At 60.6% G+C, this 17,791-nt stretch overlaps 1 protein-coding gene across 1 annotated transcript in view; it reads right to left on the bottom strand.

The window, feature by feature from the left end:
* Nucleotides 1-13,275, bottom strand: part of ZBTB46 (zinc finger and BTB domain containing 46) — a 57,572-nt gene extending 44,297 nt beyond the window's left edge. The window contains exon 1 of the mRNA XM_004282364.4: nucleotides 13,079-13,275. The gene's annotated coding sequence lies outside the window, so the exon portion shown is untranslated. The remainder of the gene's footprint in view (nucleotides 1-13,078) is intronic.
* Nucleotides 13,276-17,791: the final 4,516 nt, after the last annotated feature.

Here is a 17,791-nt window from a genome sequence, read left to right as displayed (position 1 = left end):
TGACCCTGGCCTGGGGCTAAGCGAGCCTCAAGGGGGCTGGACAGAGTCCACCTTCGCACTCCAGGTCTGCGCTGGCGTGGAGACAACACAGCGACCCCAGTGACCCAGCCGAGCCCTGACCCTGGAGGTGCCAGGCCACCGAGCCACCGCCCTGGCCGTTCCAGCCCAGCCCCAGAGGACGCGGCCCTGACCGACGGAAGAACCGCGGAAGTCGGCCCCAGCACCTCGGCACACAAGAGCCCCTGTGTTTCAGGGTGGGCAGAGTGCAGCGAGCGGTGGCCGAAACACAGGCAGCCCAGAGACGGCACAACACCTTGGGCGTCTGACGGGAGAGAGCACGCGACAGTGAGATGGGGCAGGGCCAGGGAAAGACCCCGCAACCAGCCAGGGCAGTGCCAGCGTGGGCCTCAGGGTGGCACCAGCCACCAAGACCAAGAGCCCAGGGCCCAACACACTGAGGGGAGACCTGGACTCTCAGGGGAGAGCAGCCCCCCCGGGGGGGGTCCCAGACATCCTGATTCGGGTTCTGGCACAGGGGAGGGTGCCCAGGGCCCTGGGAACAAGTGTAGGGGCAGGGAGAGAACAGAAGAGACCAAGCAGGAACAGGGGGGACCTCCCATAAAGGCCTAAGTCAGAGCCGAGGCCCCGGCCGGGCGCGTCGGCCCGAGAGCTCTGTCACTTCTGCTGGTGGGAAGCTGGTTGGGGGAATTTGTTTTGCGGGACTGGGGAGAGAAAGAGGAAGAGGTCAGCACTTTACCTGTGCTCCCAGGCACCTCCTGCTACACTCAACCCCCATTTTGGACGTTTCGTCTCTAAACCACGCTTCATCATAACGGGCAGCTAAACTGTCAGCTCCCTTAGTGCTCGTTTTACAGGTGGAGCGACAAAGGCAAACCCTGCTGTGGAATACAAAAGGGATGCAAGCGCCCAGCTGGTGACACTGCCTCCTCCTCCAGGGAGCCTCCAGGGGCTCCTCCCACTATGGCTCGCAAGGCGCCTCTGTCTCCCGACAGCTTCACATCTTCCCGCCGAATCTGACAGCCTCTCCACACAGGGACCACATCTCGACGCTGTCCTGGTGCACACCCTTGGCGGGGGGGGGGGGGGGGGGGGGGGGTGCGGGGGTGGTCAACAAAACGACAGTACCGGGCTTCCCTGGTGGTGCAGTGGTTAAGAATCCTCCTGCCAGTGAAGGGGACACAGGTTCGAGCCCTGGTCCGGGAAGATCCCACATGTCGCAGAGCAACTAAGCCCGTGCGCCACAACTACTGAAGCCCGCCTGCCTAGAGCCCGTGAGCCACAACCACTGAAGCCCGCCTGCCTAGAGGCCGTGAGCCACAACCACTGAAGCCTGCGCTCTAGAGCCCGTGAGCCACAACCACTGAAGCCCGCCTGCCTAGACACCGTGCTCCCCCACAAAGAGTAGCCCCCGCTCGCCACAACTAGAGAAAGCCCGCGACCTGGCTGGTTGCGGGGTCTTTCCCTGGCCCTGCCCCATCTCATTGTCGCATTGGATCTTGGCAGATTTAACCAAGTTAAGATGAGGTCATAACCCAAGTGGGTCTGATGTGTCACCAAAGGGGGACATCTGGACACAGACATGCACAGAGGGACAGAGATGGGAAGGACGTGGCCACAAGCCCAGGGGCGCCTGGGCCCCAAGAGCTGAAGAGGCAGGAAGGACCGTCCCCCAGAGCCCCCAGAGGGGGCGCAGCCCTGGAGGCCTTGCTAAGAGGGAACATTTCTTTCGAGTTTGCCATCACTTTGTGGCATTTGGTTACAAAAGCCCTAGAAAAAGCCACGCGTCCACTTAAAATTTTTGTAAATTTTTCTTAAAAAGAAAGCTGATCGGCTTAACAAGGCAGAAGAATGCTTTCCAAGGGTTTTAAATCTGAGATACGCTGTGACTCGAAATGTTAACTAACACTTGTGCGCCCTGCCGCCAAGGAAAACGCAGAATCTAAATAGGAAATAACCTCAAAGCAATGCCTGTTCTCAAGCTATGGGATGGAATCTTTTGTTGTCTTTTTCAACATTTTACTTTGAAACACTTTCCAACCTAAGGAAAAGTTATAAGAATAATTTCAGAGAACTCCCACCTAACCCTTAACCAGAAACACCACTTTTTTTTTTAACATTTTGCAACATTTGTTTACATCAAGTAACTGCTGGAATCTTTCATAGGTCTTTCTCTTTTGTTTGTTTATAAATTTATTTTAGGCTGCATTGGTCTTCTTGCTGTGCCTGGGTTTTCTCTAGTTGCGGCGAGCGGGGGCTACTCTTCGTTGCGGTGCACAGGCTTCTCATTGTTGTGGCTTCTCTTGTTCCAGAGCACGGGCTCTAGGTGCACGGGCTTCAGTAGTTGTGGCACGCCGGCTCTAGAGCGCAGGCTCAGTAGTTGTGGTGCACGGGCTTAGTCCGTGGCATGTGGGATCTTCCTGGACCAGGGCTCAAACCCATGTCCCCTGCATCGGCAGGTGGAATCTTAACCACTGTGCCACCAGGGAAGCCCTATAGGTCTCTTTTTTCTTAAAAGTTGCATCGCTGGAAAACGAGAGAAGCCACCCAACAACCCAAGGTTCTGCCTGGGAAACCCAGTACTGATGGGTCGCTAGGCCTGGACCCGGGGCGGGCAGAAACGTGGTCCATCACTTTCCGGCTAGCGGCGGTGAGAGCACCACACAGGCCTGGACCAGCACAGATGTTTGCTCTGGCATCCAACGGAATTTCAGCCACTAATCGGATGTTTCCAAGTCCCCAACTATCACTTCCGCACAGGCCTTTCAGATGGTAAACACTCATTAGATGCTGAGTAAATGAAGGCTGGGTGGACGGCTGCTGGGTGAATGAAGAGTGTGTGTCCGCCACGAGGACCTGCACCACGCGGCCCTCCAACAGCAGGGACATCAATGACCCAGCAGTCCCGGACCTGACCAGGCCTCAGCAGTGAAGTGGTCACGCTGGCCCCTGATGGGGGTGGGGTGGGCTGATGCAGCAGCAGCTGGGGGCCCAGGCCAGGCCACAGGACCTGAGGCAGGGGCGTGTGGTGGACGCAGGAGGCCAAGGTGGGACAGACCTGGCGGGAAACGGGCCCCAGCATGGGGATTACCTGGACCCACTAGGATTCAGCTGGGCGCCAGCTCAGCAGGTGCTGCGGGCCCCGGGGTGGGGGCTCCTTCGGGGAGAATCCCTGGGAGGAGGAGCCCCTGGGGGCCAGTTCCTCCTCCCCCTGGCTGGGGCCAGGCTTGGGCTCCAGGGAGGGCCCGGAGGTTGAGGGCACCCTGTCCCCCCTCTGGCGTGGGAGGGATAGCCTCCCCCCAGGGAAGCCCCTCTCTGTCAAGTGCAGCTGGGACAGCTCCAAGGTGCTTTAAGACGTGAAACCCCGATTCACGAGGTTGGACCTGGGAGTTGCCACTGACCTGGGGAGGGCCTCAGGGACGCAGGGGCTTCCCAAGCCTCCCCTGGTGACAAGTGGCTGCAGCCCACGGGTAGGGGTCCCCCACCCGACCCGGGGGCTTCACCGTCCCTGGCACAGAACCGTGCAGCGCTTGCTGGGGGTGGGCACCCCTGTGTCAGGACAAAGCCCACACAGGGGCTGTGCCGTGACGCAAGGTGTCCCTCTGGAACTCGTGCCCCGACTCCCAGATGTGCTGCATCTTCAGCCCCGATTCTGCTTTTGGAACCTCCCCCAAGGAAATAACCCCAGCACACTGAGAACGAACACGCCCCAACTCGGAGGAGAAAAACAATGTGCTGAGAATTCATGAGAAATAAGTGGGCATCCGAGCAGCACGGACCCGGCACATGTGCTCTAACCCCCATCCCTCCACGCCAGTCCCTTATTCACAGACTCAGAGATGACATGCCTGTCCACCACGCACTCGCGTGGGGCCGGATGACACCAGACCGACGACCAGGAGGCAGAATTGGCATTGATGAGAGAGAACCCACGCTGACCTTCCTACTCCTACGGGCCCCGAACGCGTGTGGGCTGGGGTCACACGACGGGCGGTCCATGCTGGACTTTCACACACTTGCCTGAAAGGACAGCGGACGGGCCACCCCTCCGGGCCCAGAGCCCCGCAGGGACGCACTGTCTCATCCAGAACCTCAGGCTGCCCTGGGGCGGCCCCCGGGGACACAGGCGGCTCCCTCCTGCCCGCAGCCCCGACTTCCGAGGAGCAAAAGGAACCCCTCGCTGGCGCCCTGGGTACAACCAGCACTTTCTCCGGTATTTCCTGGGAGCCTGGAGGAAGGCGCAGGCTCAGGAGACAGTGGCCAGGCATGCTGTGCTGCCTTGTAGGTCCCCTTAAATACGGTGACATTGCTGAGTGACTCCAGGAAGGGGGGTGGCAGCCATGTGACATTTCCCACCAGGACCTTGAGCTGGACGCATGACCGCTTGGACACACCCGCCGGCCGGTAAGCACACGCTGGGCACGGCCCTGCAGGGACCCACCGTGTCATCCTCTGGGGCCGGGGCTGCCCCGGCGCGATTCTGTGCTGGCTGGTATCAGGGTCCAGGCGGCGGACAGGAACACACCCGAGAACCTCACCTTCTCAGGACTTGGGAAACCGGGCCACGACCATGAGCAAACCCCACTTCCCTCACCAGCTCGGCCAAAATCCCAGTGTCTTCCTCATGAGACAGAAATTCTAGACCCAAGCTCCCATCACCCATCCATACACCTATTTCATGAGCCGCCACTGCTCTAGAGGGGCCAGCTCTCACACTTCAGACCCAGGAGTGGTTTTTACCCAGGGATAAAAACGACTTACCTGGGAAAAAACTAAGGTAAAAATAGCTCATGCCTCCAAACAAACATTAAAATATTCGAAAGGAATAATCTTGCCAAACAAATTATGTGAAAAAAAATTCCAAGATGTTCCTATACTTTAGTAACCAATGGCAAATCTAGAATTTTTCAAATAAAACTTATATAGGTGATAATTATCTTGGAAATTCCGTATACATCTCCTTGGGACTTCCCTGGCGTCCAGTGGTCAGGACTCTGCGCTTCGAACGCAGGGGGCACGGGTTCGATCGCTGGTCGGGGAACTGAGATCCGACTGCCTTGCAGCACAACCAAAAAAAAAGAAAAAGATAAAAACCCCAAACATACACATCTCCTTAACAAAAGGTACACGTATCTTTCACAGCAGGCAGCACATATGAAAATGATTCGTTTTTAAGTCAGAAATTCCAATGCAGACGTCACCGTCACACTTTGGACCCTGAGTACTGGACACATGGGTCCCCCTCGCCTGGCCCTATGACCCCTCACGGGATAACAGGGCAGGGCTCCTGACGGTCAGAGGATGCCACCAGCCAGACCACCACGTGGGATCAACAGCTCCGATTTTTCAACAAACAGCACAGAACAGAATAAAGATCTCAGAGGCGCCACCCCAAGTGCAACCCGCCCCGTCCCACCCCAGCTGGCGAGGGTCCTCATTCAGGGGGTGACCGTGAAGGTCAACCGAAGTGACAGCAAGGACCCTGGCCTCCCAAGGTTGCGGGGCCCCCAGGCTCCTGGTGACCTTGGGACCCACCGTAGAGGGACTTCGCCCGTGAACGTGGAGGACACGCCAGGGACAACAGCCCTGTCCACAACCACGGCCGCTGGTCACCATGGGGCACCTCCACACTCATCACGGCAAGAATCAGGACTTTCAGACCAGCCACTCAACAGCCTTACTTGATGGTACGTGAAGTTCCTCCTGTTACTACAGCATGGAAGAAAGTTTTCTAGATTGTGAAGACTACGTTTCAATAGCTGCTACACTTCGTTTTCCAGTGTCTCCTACAGGAAGCAATAAAAACACCATCCAGAAAACGGGCCACAAGTCTCACCAGCGGCCAGGGGGCGAGAAAGGCCTGGGTCCGACCTGGGGGGGCAGACGGGCACACGGGTATCCAGCCATGCAGAGGGGTCCAGAGGAGGGGCTGGGTCCTGCTTTGGAGCGGCGGCAGCCAGTACCCACCCCAGTGGCCCCGTTGGGGACCCTGGGCTCTGCCTCTGCTCCCCGCCCCACGCCCTCCCTCTGGGCCCTGCCGCATCCCTCTCCGTGGCAGGTGTCGACATCTGTCTGCCCTGTCCCTTCCCCTCTGGGACGCAGAGCAAGGACCTTGTTGGCTGCTGTGTCCCTGGTCCAAGAGCCCGGCTTGCTGCAGGCGTTGGGGTGAGTGCAGGTCCGCAGGGCGAGCTCACCAATACCGTTGTCACTGGCCACGTCTGCTCTACCAGCAAGGGAAGGGCAGGAGTGAGAGGTGACAGCTGGAGACACCGAAGAGGCCCCAGGAAACGCTGGGATTGAGAAATGTATGCGGTAACGTGTCAGGCAAATACAAGCTGTAACGGTGTAGTGGGTTGAATCACGTCCCCCCAAAAGATACGTTCAAGTCCTGACTGCAGGGGCACGTAACCTCATTTGGAAAGAGGGTCTTTGCAGACGTAACAGAGTTAAGATTAGGTCATTACGGTGGGCTCCAATTCAGCGTGACTGGTGTCCTTATAAGGAGAGGGAAATTTGGACACCAGGGTGAAGGCCATGAGAACAGGACAGGAGGTAGGAGGGATGTGTCTTGGCCATGAGCACCCAGGACTGCCAGCAGCCGCCAGAGACTAGAAGAGGCAGGAAGGGTCCTTCCCTGGAGCCTCCAGAGAGAGGGTGGCCCTGCCCGCACCTTGATTCAGGACTTCTGGCCTCCAGACCGTGAGAGAATAAAGCTCTATTGTTTTAAGCTGCCAGGTTGGTGGTCCTGTGCTCTGACAGCCCCAGGGAACGCATTTAAACAGCAGCCTAACTTACACCAACAACGGTGTTACAACACAACCGTCTCTCCCCGGTCAGACGGTAGGAAAGGCCTCTGAGATGGGGCATGAGGGGTTCCCACCCAGGATCCACACAGTCCGGTCTCACCCCTGGACCCTGGGCCAGGGTGCTGGTCCCCTCCCAGCGAGCAGCTGAGGGGATATGGGGAGTGCACGTTCCCTGCCAAGCAGGAGAAGGGACAAATCGTTGTCTATCCTAACAGTTACATGTCCGTTTCAGTGCGCACCAAGAAGAATATAACTGAGATACCAAGCTCACGACTTCACGGGTATTCTTGCTTCTTAAGACGAGGCAAAAGAAATGTTAAGTCAATGTGAGGTCGGTGTGACCCACGGGCTGCATCGGGTGAGCTCGAGAGCTGGCGCTCGCCCTGCATTGCTTCTCCAAGGCTCGGTGAGTCTGCTGATCTCAGGGGAAGACACCCCGTCTTTGAAGGACCACCTGTGCCCCAATGGAGCAGATCTGCCGGCCACAGCGAAGGCGGGTCCCCTGGCACTAACCCTTCCCGACCTGCTTCTCGGGCCCTCAAGGGCACTCCCACACCCAGAAGTGCTCCCAGCTCCGCGGCATCCTGGGCCCCCCGCTCATCACAGAGGAACCACGGTCCCCGCAGCCACGTGGTACTGCCACCATTGGAGACTTCTACCCTCCCTCTGCTGCCGGGTCCAGGCAGGTGGGATTTCCACCCCACAAAGGAATCAAAAGCAGCAGGTGATGGAGAAGCCAGACCAGAGAAGAGAAGGAAAGAGATTTAAAAGACCACCCACCCACAGCCAAGTGTGTATCACACTGGCCAGTGGAGCTCAGTGACTTTAATGGTAAGGGATGTCCAAGGACACTGTCACCTTGTCACTCCTTGTTCTGGTCTCATTCTGCCAACAACGTAAGAAAAAAATAGGGGAATTCCCTGGCGGTCCAGTGGTTAGGACTCTGTGCTTTCACTGCCGAGGGCGCAGGTTCAATCCCTGGTCAGGGAACTAAGATCCCGCAAGCTGCATGGTGTGGCCAAAAAAAAGAAAAAGAAAAAAATAGGAAAGGTCAAGGTACCCAATATTAAAGACCCACTTTCTTCAGGTGCCTAGTGAGCCTGTCATGATACGTGGTCCCTGAACTTCTGAAAAGTTCTTCAAAACACTCTGAGGTTGAGGGGAGAAAGTCTTCATATAAAATAAAAGCGATGAAATAACAAATGTTTCTATATCACCAGAGGCAATGGAAAAACACCATTACTTCCGGCTGGCCAGCCTGCTCCACTTTCTGTGTGAGACGGGGCGTGGGCCACGGAGCCGGCCGCCACAGGGCTGCCGGGAAGGACCGGGTTTCAAGCGCAGACGGGCGGCTTCCTTAGAGGCCGGGGGTCAGGGTGGGTCCTAGGCCAAGGTGCCTGGCTCCCTAGAAAGGGCGACGGCCACCTGTGCGCGTGACTCTGAACATCAGACGTCTGTGACTCGACCTCGTCTGGGGCACAGCGGACATCGCTGGCCCAGGGACTGGACGGCGGGGACCTGGGCTGAGCAGCCGGTGGCCCCACGATTCTGGGAGTGCTCCCCGAGGAGCCGGCTCCCTCCTGCCCCCGAAGGAAGCAGAGTCCTTTCTGAGCTGTCTTTAAACCTCCTAAGGAAAAGGAAACTGCTACTCAGAAGCGACATTGCTCTGGATGGGACGGGATGAGAGAACAAAATACACCTGCTTCAGACTTGGATGGGGCCACAGCGGTACGCGAAGGCCCATTCTAGGCGCCTGCCTGACCCGCTCACACCAGAGGCGGATGCGCTGCCCACTTGCCCCACACCCTTGAGCTCCCCCAGGCGACCTGGCCCTCCCCCCGAGTCTGCAGCACGCCTGACACTCACCCTCCCCGTGCCGGTCCTTCTGGGCCACGCTCCTGGTGGCCTGTCCGTCGCCCTGTCCACCCTCTCACCGTAGCCAACCCTCCAGTGCACACAGAGCCCCGGTGCCTTCCCTTGCCCAGCGGGCCCAGAGTGGGTCCCGTAGTGTGCTTCCAGAAAGCCCTCCTGTCCGCGTGCACGCCCACACCAGCCCCGTGCAACTCGGCGCAGCCACCGCTGGGACTGGGGGCGATGAGCCCCGGGAGTCTGTCCGGAGTGCAGGCTGGTGAGCGCCGGGTCTGGAGCGTGCGTGTTCCGCTGAGCGACAGTCCTGGCTGTGCTCTCCGGCCCCAGGCTCAGCCGTGGGACACCGTTCAGAGCGGCCGCAGAACACAGGTCAGACCCTCCTCGCACCAAGTGACACACGCTCAGAGGGTGACAAGCCGCCCGGGCCGTGCCGCCCACGTGTGTGCACCTTCACAGAGGCAGCTCTGGGTGCTTGAGATTCTCGAACCGTCCATCCGCGGCCCAAGACACAGAGGTGCCTTCTTTCTGCTCTACACAGAAGGGGTCTGACGCGGGGCCTCAGGCCACCACGCGGCACTGACAGGAGGGTTTTCATACACAAATGTGGATCTTTTCAGGAGAGGGCTGCACAGCTGGTCCACTCGGACAAGCAGTGCTGGGGTGTCACTTGGGGGCCAGGAAAAGGACAGCTTCCCCGAGACGAAGGGTGGTCTGTGGGCATGGATGTTCAGGAAGAGATTCCTGTGCTGAAACATGGGCTTTGGAAGACGTCATTTGAAACGACACCACCTCTCGCCCCCATCCCGACAGCCAATCAGCCCCCAAAAGCTGCCTGGCCCCAAGAGTCCTGCCCTCTCACTGGCTACCCACTCTCGGCAAAGCAGAAGTTAGAACAGAATTTGCTGCACACGTACTGGAACCGGAGGCTGGCGCCATGGGCCCATCAGGGGCGGGGGAGGTGTCAGCACGGACACCCTTTCCCTCCAAGAGTCTTTAGAGAGCCCACCAGGTGGGCTACACCCCGTCCTGCTCCGAGCTCTCACTAGCATCTGTCACCACATCAGGTCCCATCAGTGGTTCCTGTAGACCCGCCCCCCCACCCTTCCCAGCGGGTCACCAGCCCCTCCGTGGGAACTCTGTCCCCAACCTTGCCTGAAGGCTGGTCCACAGCAAGCCCTCGATAAGGCCAAAACTCGTCATGAGTAAGAAACTCTGGGAATGTCTAACATGACTCAAAAAACACACCTGTCAAAACACAACCCCCCCCCCGTAAATGCTGTTGAAAAATATGGTAACATTGTTCCTCAACTTTCTGAAGTGCCTAGGTCGCTAATTTTTTAAATCCAAATAATGGCATTTAAAAATACTTAGTCATTTAAAAATCTAATAAGAGTTAAAGGCACTGTTGAGAGATACTGAAGGGGGAACTTCGCATAAATCACACTAAGGTCGGATCTGACTGGTCTAGCTTGAACTTATCCTTTACTAGAACAACTTTTCAGTCTGTGAGAAACAGTTATTTTTCTTTTCCATGATTTCTCCGTCTACGAGCAGAACCAGAGGACGTGTTCTGTCATCATCAGCAAACCAGAACACGAAGCCCGGGGACGCACGTGTCAGGCGCACAAAGTACTGAAGCTAGAAAGGCAGAAATGATCCCACGGTTGAAGACCCCACAGCTGCACTGGTCACACCAGAGCCGGAGCCAAGAGCAGAGGACACGAGAGCCAGGATCAGAACAAGACAACCGTGTTGCAAAGACCGAAATGAGTCTTGTGGCCTCAGTAGCGATTTTTCAATCATCTGTGTATTCTTGGGAGTTAGGCCATTCAAGCACACTTGTGGCAAGAAGAAGAATCTCTTTTGTTCAGGGGAGGGAGCAGATTCACAAGGGAATTCTTGACAACCTACCATCACTCAACCGATTTCAAAGTAGAATACGTTCAATCAGAGAGAAGAAAAAGCCTTCGTTTTTATGAGAACATGAAGCCCCCAGAACGGGGCGCAAGAACTCTCCGCCCACTTCAACACAGAGGCCAGGAGGGCACCTGGGCACATGAAGCATCAGCAAAACGAGGAATGAGTTCAAGTTCACGGCTCGCGGAGCCTCTGCTGAAGATGCTCTGCTGGGCTGTCCTCAGCTTGTCCAAGACCTCTGGTAGAGAGCAGAGCAGAAGCACAGCTGCCCCAGAAACACAGACCACAGGGACACAGTGGCCCAGTTTCCCTTAATTTGAAAAACCCCACATAAGGACAGTGTTGGAAAGTTTGTTAATATTTGGTTTAACGTGTTTGCAAATAACACATCTTCTGACTGTAAAAGAGTGTCCTTCCAGGTCCCTGGAGGAGTCTCACCCATTCTCAGGGTCGACCTCACCTTCCTGTGCTAATGTGTGACCAAGGAGAGGGCGGTGGCCCCCTGCCCTGGGTGACCAAGCAGGGACACAGAGCGCCCAAGAGCCCCTGCAGCCAACAGTCCGCCAGTCCTGAACATCAGAAACTGGACGTGGAAAAACAGCTCATTTCCAAACACGAAACAGCTAAACCTGAACAGAACTGATCTCATCAAAACAAAATTCTTTCATGCAGGGTGATGTCAATGAGGCCTAATGAAATCCTGTCCGGAGGCTGGCCTCCAGGAAGGCTGAATTTTGGGTTTAGCCTAAATGCGTCCATTCCACCACTCCCTAAAGAGAACTCTCACAGCAAACTCCACACACACACCTCCTTCCCTTCAGGAAAGGATATAAAAATAATTACTAGCTTTTTAGGGGAACACAGTGTCTAAGTTCCTACTTAAATCCAGTAACTTCTGCCTCAGTACGCCCCTCGTTTAGTCCTTTCTGTAATAGCCAGGTGTCCCAAAGTTTCCAGTTCACAGCACCTAAAACTACCATGAAATATAGCAAGGAGAAGGAAGGAGTCCACTATGATAAAATTCTATTGTTTACTTCATTATTCACGTGAAAAACCCTTCCGTAAATTTGCCTTTGGGGAACAAACTATTTCCCACTCCTGTAGAGTGGAAACACTGCTTTCACAGGCAGCACGCAGGCCAGCGACAGAGTGAATCCACAGTCTGCTACCCAAAAGGGAAGTTAGCTTTGATGATAAATCCAGTATGAAAGATTCTACAACCGATACAATTAAAACGCACGCGAGGACTCCGCACAGGTGTCTGCGCCCAGCCGGGTTCGCTAAACCCGTTGCCTAATTAGCATTTCTGTAAACAATGCTGATAACAATCTTGCCTCCGCAATCCACGACAAACGCGTCGCTGAGATTGGAGCACGGAAAGCGTGAGGAAATTCGCTGCGAATCTCGGTCAAACTTTCTTTTGTTTGTATTTCCTCGGTGTCAGAAAATATCAGCTCTTCGCCCATTTGGTTTGTACCCAGGCTCGTCCGTCCAGCCCTATTGTGCGTGCTCCGTTAAACCTACAAATAATGAATTTGTTAGCAGGGGTGGAGGAACCCCAACTAGCCAGAATCCTCCTCCTGGTGCGGAAAATCCCCCATTTGCCATCGGGATTGAGTTGTCAGACAGTGACTCTTGCTACCCTGTGAAACTGACATGTCTATTTACAGAGAAACAAAGACGCTGCTCGCGGCTGACCCCGCTCCCTCCGCGCGCCCCGTCCGCTCTGCGCGCCCCGTCCCCTCCGCGCTTCTCTAGCCACCCGGCCTCGAGGCCCCTGCGCCCAGGTTCAGCCAGTAATTAAAATGGAGACGAGGCCGGTGCCCGGCTTCAGGGGGAGACAATGACCCCCAAGGCCCGGCGGGGTGCGGGGAGCCGCCGCGCCCACCTCCCGCAGTTCAGACTCCTGGCAAACTCGGCGCGGGCGGGTCCGGGTGCGGCTCGCAGGCGCGGGCGGGGGGCGCGCGGGGCGGAGCGGGCGGGGGGCGCCAGGACGCCCCCGGGCTGCCTCCTGGGGCCGGGCGTTGACGCAGCAGAAATTACCAGCTGGAAAATTCCCCTTTCGGAGGTGACGGGGGAGGGACCGCGGCGGCGGCGGCGGCAGGAGGCGCCGAGGGCGAGGGGCGCGGGGCAGCCCCGTCGCCGCCTCCGCCTCCGCCTCCGCGCGCAGCCCCGCGGGGACCCCGCGTCGCCCTCGCCCGCCCCGCCCCGCCCGCGCCACCGGAGCTCAGGGAACGGAGGGGGCCGGGCGGGGGTCGCTACCGCCACCCCCGGAGCCGCAGCCGGGCGCGCCGATCGCCTTCGGGAGGGCGCCCCCGCGGGGCGGGGCGCGGCGGGGCGCGAGGGGCAGGCGGCGGGGGCGCGCCCGACTCGGAGCGGCCCCGGCCCGGAGCAGCCGACCCGGCTCGAGCCCCGGCCCCGCCGCGATGCGCCGGCCCGGCCGCGGACAATGAGCTGGCGCCGCTTACCTGTGACCCCATGGGGCGCGGGCGAGGGCGGGCGCCGCGGCCGCCGGACCAGCGCGAGTGATCGCCGCGGCCGCGGGGCGAGCGCTGCGTCCGGGCGGGTCCGAGCTGCGCGCTCGCCTCGGCTGCTGTGTCCGTCTGTCCGTCCGTCTGTCCGTCAGGCCGGCGCGCGCCCCCGCGCCGCTCCAACCCCGCGGCCCCCGCCGCCCGCGCGCGCGCCCCGCCTGCGGACCCTGACCCCGCCCCCCGGCGCGCGCCCGGCCGCTGCTGATTGGCCCGCGCCCCGGCCCCGGCCCCGGCCACCGCCCCGGGCCCCGCCCCGCCGGCCCGGCCGCCGCCCCGCCCCTCGGTCGGCCGGCTCCGCTCGCGGGGCGGAGGGGGCCTCGGCGGGGGTCGGTTCGCCTCCGCCCCCCCCGTGGGCGGCCGGACAGCGGAAGTGCGGGCTGGAGCTCGCTCGGCATTGTGGGAAGCCCCCTCTGCGGGGCTGGCGGGGGGCGGGGGCGGCGCGGCGTGGGGTCTCCAGGCGCTGGAGCCCCTTCCCACGGGGACCCAGCAGCCGGGAGACCACCGATGGGAGACGCGGGTCGGGACGAGGGCAACCCAACCCCGCCCGTACTGCGCCCCTGTCTTTGCCCACACGCCTGTTCCTCGGGGGCGCGGGGTCCCCGGGCCGCAGGCTGTCCGCGCCCCTCAACGCACAGACGCGCCGCGCGTGTCTCGCAAACTTCGCGCCTTCCCCGCCGGTTGTGCTGGCTGCGCGCTGTGCAGAGAAAAAGCGCTCCCACGGCGCCCAGGGGCTCGGGGCCGAGCTGTCGGGGACCTCGGCGCTCCCAGCGAGAGGCGCACCGCGGGGCAGGGGCCACGGGACGGTGCCTGCCACCGGGGCTTGAGTTTGGCCAACTGAGGAGCATCGGCGGCCGCGCACGCGTCGGTCCTTCCCCCCCCGCGAGGTCTGTCTGGGGGGTGCGGGGTCCTGCGAAGCAGCGGGTGCCCCACTTCCCCCGCAAAAGATCTCGAATCGTGCTGCCCGAGATGGGCCCTGCGCGTCCCTTCTCGCCCCCGCTGTCCTCGAGTCCTCGGGTGGACAGAATGGGAAGCGTGGCCCCGCATTCTTGGCTGGCCTGTGCGGGGGCAAAGGCCACCTCGCTTCCTCTCCCGGACGCGACGGTGGGAAGGGAGGTGAGCCTGTGGTTGGCCAGCCGCGGCAAGGGAGTCGAGCACGACCTGGCCATCCAATGGGGAGGCGCCGCAGGCCGTCTGCGCCCTACCTCCCTACGGGCCCAGCGCCGCGGAATTCCTGGGAAGGTGGGAGGCGGCGGGCCATTATGGATGCTTTCTCAGGATGTGTAAGGAGGCATTCACTGGGCTGCTGGGGGAGGGCAGGCTTGCGGGGGGGGGGGGCGGTGTGTGGATTCTCCTTGAGTGAACAAGGGCGGCCGCGGTCTGGCAGCCAGCGATGAAAGGCTGGGACACTCCCTCACTGCAGCCGGCGCCTGGAAATGGCTGTGCAGACACCCTCACCCCGCTCCCCGCTGCCTGCGCTGGCCCTGCCGGCACAGGGCCCCTCCCAGGCCTTTCCTGCGGAGGATCCCGGGTCTGGCACCGCAGGCCCACGTTTCCTGGGCCCTCTCAGGTGGGGCTGGGTACAGCCATCCTCGGAAGTGGCTGCCTCTCGGCCTCCAGGAGGTTCTGGCCGGTCACTCTGTCCTTCCTGACGGGACGGAGGGCACTCTCTGCGGGGGTCCTCCCCCACCTGCCTGCCTGGAGTGCAGTTGTAGCCCATGGAGCAAAGGATGCTGGGGAGACTGAGGAGGGCAGCCCGCCAAACAGAGGAGGACCATTCCCCTGATGGCAGCCCCCCACCCCCGGAGAGAGCCCCCCTCACCACCAAAAAGGTTCGACCCCCAGACACTCTCCAAGGAGAACAGCATTGCTAGGATGCCACGTCCATCGTCCCTGCAGAACGGAGAGCTGCAGAGGCTGCCTTGGAGCACACAGTGGTGCTTAGCCATTGCTCAGGAGGCCTGCCCACGAGAACCTAGCCTCTTTCGCCAGTACCAGGGCTCACCCCACCTGTTAGCTAGCCTAGGGCTTCTGGTCTTGGTAGAAAGTCTTACTGAGTTCTGGAATGAGTCCCTGGGGTCCTGGAACTCTCTCTCCCCTTCCCCTGCCCTGCATGATGATGAATCGACCCTCCCGACCCCAGCAGCCCTGCCAGTGACTGGGGACTGAGAGTCTCGTCTCTTCTCTTCCAAGAACAAACAGAAGGGCGAGCAGCCTGAGGATGAGGCTGACAGACCACAAAGGCAGAACCAAGGACCGTCCCAGGGAGCTCTGATCAAGCCTTGCCTAAAACTGAAGACAGTGAAGCTTCTGGGAGCTAATAACCCCCTATCATAGGAAGGAAGGGAGGGAGGGAGGAAGAAAGAAAGGGACAAAGGGAGGAAGGAAAGAAAAAAGAAAGGGAAAAGAAAAGAAGGAAGAAGAGAGCCAATAGTAGCAGCTGTGGGCTCTCAGCAGAGCTGGAGGAAGAGGGGGCCATGCGGCGGGACCCCCTGGGGCCGCCTGGGCGCACCTGCTCTGACGGGGAGATGCTGGCAGCACAGACCCAGGGGCCCCACGTTCATCAGTGCCCAGGCTCGGACTCACAGCGGGCAGATGCCAGGCCTGGCCAAAAAGCCTCCACTCTTGCTGGGGTCCCCTGGACCCTGGAGCAGGGGACACACACTGCACTTCACCCCTAATACTGGCATAGACCCTAGGAGGGATCTGCACCTGACAACCAGTGGGTCCTTCACCATCAGTAGAAATGTGGCCTCCATGAGGGCAGCTCTGCCCCGGAGGTGGCGCTAGCGACAGGCAAGGACCAAGCATGTGGGGTTGGCCTCAGTGGCACTCTTCAGCCATGGCACCCGGTGTCCAGAGGCAGCAAAGCCAACAGATGGGAGTCTGGGAGGGCCTGGGGAATAAGGTGCCTGAGATGCCACGATGAACCAGACGTGGTTCCCGCCCCTTGCTTCGCTGGAGGACAAGACAGATGAACAAATGAATGGTCAGTGGTCCCTGCCACACGCTGGTCCTTCTGCAGGTTCACCCCCAGCCACATGTGTGAGCATTTCTGGAGCCTGCCCAGGAGACGCCTTGGGGGCCTGGAGAGATTAAGCATCCCTGAGGCCAGGGCTGGGAACCCAGGGGCCGAGGTGCAGAAGCGGCCAGGCCCGCAGATGTACTTGCCGATGGCTGCCCCTCTGAGCGCGCTGCCTTCACTCCCACCTGCAGACCCCGGGGCCGTTGTAGGGCAGGCTCAGTCCCGAGAGCTGCCTGGCTGCCAGGGCCCCTGCACCACGTGCTCAGCCAGCCCTCCACCTGCCCTCCACCCCCACTGCGTGGCTTCAGGGGGCAGAGTGGTTGGGAGGGGACCCAGCCCCACACCGGGGGCTGCTCCTGTGAGGCAGAGCCCCAGAGGCGCTTTGGGAAGAAATGTCCCTTCACCTCTCCCTTCCTAGTGTCCCCCTGGGCCAGCCCCCTCGCCAGGCCCTTCACCCCCCACCCCCACCTCCCCCCAGGCAGCGTCTCCCAGTCTACCCCAGCTGGGTTCCCTAGGGCTGTCTTCATGGCAATCACTGGTCAGGAAACCTGCCTGTTTATCCTCCAGCCAGTGGTGTTGCTCAGCCGTCCCCATGGCAACAGCCCCGGGAGTCCTGCCCCTCCCAGGAAACTGCCCAGAACCTGTCCCTGTCCTCTCCGAGCCCCTGCTGGAAGCGGACAGGGAGGGAGAGAGGCTGAGGGCAGGGCAGGAGACGCAGCGTAAGGATGCCCGGGCTGCGCGCAGAAACCGCCTCTGCGCGTCATCCCGGGCCCCGCGGGTGGACTGGGGGCCCGCCCTGGGCTGCAGCAGAGCCCCACCCGTGGGCCGGGGGCCGCTTGCCTGAGGCCGGAGCCTGCTCCTGGGCCTGGCTCTGCCGTGTCTGGTGCCAGCTGGCCCTGCCCTCCTGCTGGGCCTCCCCGAGAGCTCCCTCCAGAGCCAGCGGCTACCTGCCAAGCCCACGCCTGCTCCACCCCAACTGTCCTCCCGGCCTGCGCCCCTGCCAAGCCCCACTGCCGCTCCAGCTGCCACCGCCAACTGTCACCCCGTTCCATTCCAAGCGCTCACCCGCAACCGTTCTTCCAAAATGCCACTGCCAAATGCCAGCCCCCTCCCTTCCTGAGCCCCCGCCCCTCAGCCCCAGGCCCGCACCGGGGCCTTGCCTTCCCGACCTTCACTCCAGACGGAGGCTGGGCCACACCTGCCGTGTGCCTGGGAGGGGCTGGTGTCAGAGGGCAGGGGCAGAAAGCTGGAGGTGGGGTGGGGCGGGAACGGGGCAGAGCAGGGGGGCGGCAGGGGGTGGAGCCGCCGTCCCTAGTGCCAGTGCACAGCCAGGCCAGCTGGGGGTGGGCGGCAGCCTGGGCAAGCCCGGGGGCTGTGGGTGGAGCTGGTGCCTGTCCCTGCGGGTCTGTGAACAGCTTCGCCTGACCGCTGACCTTGTCCTCTCCTAGCACTTCACCTCCCACCCCACCAGGCCTCTCTCTGGGGGGCACCAGCCCGCCCCAGCCGCCCCCCCCCCCCCCCGCGCCGCCGCCGCGGGCCCTGCCCCCAGGGCTCAGCTGCCTGAGGCTGGCCTGAGCGCGGAAGGTGGCAGCGGGCTCCCCGCTGGGCTGGCCCGGGTCACTTTATCA

Source organism: Orcinus orca, chromosome 16, assembly GCF_937001465.1.
Source record: "Orcinus orca chromosome 16, mOrcOrc1.1, whole genome shotgun sequence".
NCBI lineage: Eukaryota > Metazoa > Chordata > Mammalia > Artiodactyla > Delphinidae > Orcinus > Orcinus orca.
This window is presented reverse-complemented; position numbering and strand designations above follow the sequence as displayed.